The sequence below is a fragment of the Desmodus rotundus genome, chromosome 5 (assembly GCF_022682495.2).
Source record: "Desmodus rotundus isolate HL8 chromosome 5, HLdesRot8A.1, whole genome shotgun sequence".
NCBI lineage: Eukaryota > Metazoa > Chordata > Mammalia > Chiroptera > Phyllostomidae > Desmodus > Desmodus rotundus.
Window position 1 is genome coordinate 94,845,432 of NC_071391.1, and position 3,598 is coordinate 94,849,029.

Consider the following 3,598-nt stretch of genomic DNA (forward strand, 5'->3'; position numbering starts at 1 on the left):
TGTAAAGCAGGATCAACTGGCCACAGGGAACTCCCATGGTATTCATATACATATATAATAATTCATATTCTTATATATATGAATGATGAGATTTATTATAAGGAATTGGTACATGATTATGGAGGTTAAGAAGCCCTATAATTTTCTGTTGCAAACTGGAGACTCAGGGAAGGCAGTGGTGTAGTTCTAGTCTGAGTACAAAAGCCTGAAACTCAAGAGTGCTGATGGTATAAGGTCTGGTGTAGGGTCAGAAAAGATTGATATCTCATATCAAGCTGACAGAGAGAATTCAACCTTTTCATTCTTACCAAACCATCAATGGATTGGATGATACCCACCCATTTAGGGGAAGGAAATCCATCCTTACGTGGTCCACCAATTTAAATGCTAATGTCTTTCAGAAACACCCTCACAGATACACCCAGAAATATTATTTAAGCATATATCTGAGCATCCCATTGTTCAGTCAAGATCACACATAAAATTAATCCTCATACTTCTGACCTCAGAAACTATGAGATAATACATTTCTGTTTTAAACTACTATATTTGTGGTAATTTGTTATTCAACAATTAAAAACCAACACACTATATAAGCCACTTGTGTTTGAAGGTTGGGTGCCACTTAGCCTGGTGGCTCAGGTCAAACCCAGTTTATGTTGGCAAAACACAGACAGCATAGGCACCTGGTGTCCCAAATCAGGCACTCTCAAAAGAAGGGCGGTTACTTACATAATGTTATTTGCATACTCTTGGGGGTTTCTTCTGTAATTTTGGCACTGGGACTTGCTACAGACTTTAAAGAGCTTCTGATCTTTCACAACATTTTAAACAGTGTTGTATCTCTGATAACATAATTGTCAGAACAGCTGCTTGTCTTATAGCCTTAATTATCTGTTTCATTATAACCTTAATTATTCCTTTTCATTGCACCTCTCTCAAATTTGGCAATCTTGTGAATTACCAGATAAATCTATCAAAGAAGCACTTCCAAATGCAGCATATGTGGCCTCCAACATCCAGGGCAAATACTGTGATCAAGTGTTTGCCCTGATTGTAATAGTTGTAGAGTTGCTTCTCTGATTTAATGCTCAACTCTATACCAGGTCACTTATGCTAAGCACAGGGCAAGTGTAGAAACCTGAGATTTGAGAAGGCAATACCTGAGAAGAAAAATGACTGTGATAACTTGGAAGCTACAAAGCATCCTAGGCATCCTTCAGTAGGAGAAGCAGACCCTGTCTTCTTATTAGCATGAACCAAATTTCCCCTTTATGAAAATATTTCAGTGACATTACCTGTGAGAGTTGTTTCTCCAGGGGATAATAATTCTTGTCCAGACCTACAACATCTCCTCCCCTCAATACCTCTAGGATCATAATTACACTTAGATACCAGTGCATCCCAGAATGAAAAGTAAAAGCCTTAATTCTAGGAAAAATATCCTATAATGAAAGAGTGTCAGGGCTTTGCTAATTTGTTTCAACAGCAATCTAGAGACCACAATAGGAGTGAATTCTAAAAGTATTTCATCAAGAAAGAAAAATAAAACTAAATCTTGACAGATTATTATAAGAAAACATTCACATGGGGCTGATGCAAGACCTAATGCAGTAGTTAGGGGGGCACAATTTATTCCACTAAACTTTCTTTCCAAAGATGCCCTGAGAATCCTGGAAAAAATGTTTCCAGATAGGGTCACATTATTATATAAGTTAAGTGATTCAAGTGATGCAAAGATGAACTATATCAGATCCTGTAGTAAAGCACCTAGATTTTCCTTCAAAATTTTGGTATTCATTCTTCCAGCTTTTAAGAGTGTTGTCTCTTGAGGGCTGAATTTCCCCCCGGAAATTGCTCTTAGGTGAAGAGAGCTGCCTTGGCAAAGTTTTATCGCCTTCCTTGGAGACTGACTGGGTCCAGTGACTCATCCATGTGGAGACAAAAAGGCCCACCCCTCCTGCTTACTTCGAAACATATGTGAATTGTTCTGCCTCTGAACACCCTGTGAAATTGACTGAGGCTTTTTTGCAACTACATTGCAATTCAACTCTCTGTGCCCAAAATTGCTTACAGGTGTTGCTTCTGATATCACTCTCTAATAAATTTTCTGTATATAAATATCTGTCTTAGAAATTGTTTCCTAGTAAACTGACCCAAAAAATAGACCTGGAAAAGTAACAGTACATTATAAGGAGCCATTATATCATTTCTTAAATTGCATCTACTGTTCCAGATTTAGTAAATTTACTGAAACGGTTTAAAATATTCCTTTGTATTTAGTATGCAGCCATGTAATTAGAACACGTTTCCCCTCTATTCCAATATGCAGGGAATAGCAACAGCAGTTTTCTTTTACTTGAAAAGGATAGTACTATAATTTCATCATTTTGTTTTAAACCGTGACAACTTCAGTTTTATTCCATAAATTAGAGGACAAAGACTTTGGCTATTTTATTATCCCACAGGGCATGCTGGTCCACTGCATTGATGGCGTGCTGATAAGGCTAACTGGCCAAGAAATAGCAAGGACCATTGATGTCTTGTGAAGACATAGATGTGTAAGAGAATGGGTGATCCATCTCATGAAAATTTAAGGGTTATTTTCTAAGTCAGTGAGGTTTCTAGAGGTCAATCTGAGACAGGTTATTTTTCTTTGAATTTATCATGGTTCTGTCAAGAAACCATGAAACCCTCAAATATTGGTAATTAAGGATTGTTTAATGAAGGATCTATTTAGAGAGGTGATGGAGTTAGAAATATCAATAAGGGCTGGGGACATACCCTTGGGCTAGCAGGGTTGGGAAGTCATTTCCACCCCTAGACAGAAAGAGCCTAGAGGTGCAGGGTGCATGCCATGCGTGCTTGTGCAGTTTGCTTGTGTCCTTAGGCCTTGTCATGCACGATTCCAGATAGACCAATTTAATATTTTTGATTGTTTGCTTGGCATCCCTAAACTTCAGGTTCAGTGGAGGTCTGACAAACTCAGCTCACCATAGACGTGTTGGTCATTTGATGTCCTGCTCAAATTTGGCCCCTTTCTGTATGGCTTGAAAATTAGATCAGAGAAATATTCCTCACTTGAATATGCTAGCTCTAAAACCCAGAGAGGCCTGTCTACCAGACCTTGTGCTTGCTTCTTAGTAATGAGAGGTACAAAACATATTTCGTCCTTTGTGTTGGAATGGCTCATCTCAGGATGTCCCAGATTTAGGGACATAAAAATTTCACTAATGTGGCAGGTCCCTGAATCTTTGTACTGTTTATCTCCCAACTTCTGCTCTCCATCCATCTTATCAAGGCCTCCAAAATATTTGCCACTTTTTGCTCACCACACCTATTAGCATGATTTCATTATGATGTTATATATGAAGTTCATAAAGCCTAGATATCTTCAGATTATGACAGAGGGATGGAGAATTAACCCAGCCCTGGGGCAAGGCCATGTATGTATAGTGCTCTTCTCTCCATGAGAATGCAAAACTTTTTTGCTTCTCCTTTTAGATAAGAATAAAAAATAGTGCATTCAGGCTTCCGGTCAGGATGGAGACATAGGTAGACATAACTTGCCTCATTGCACAACCATAATAAGAAGGGA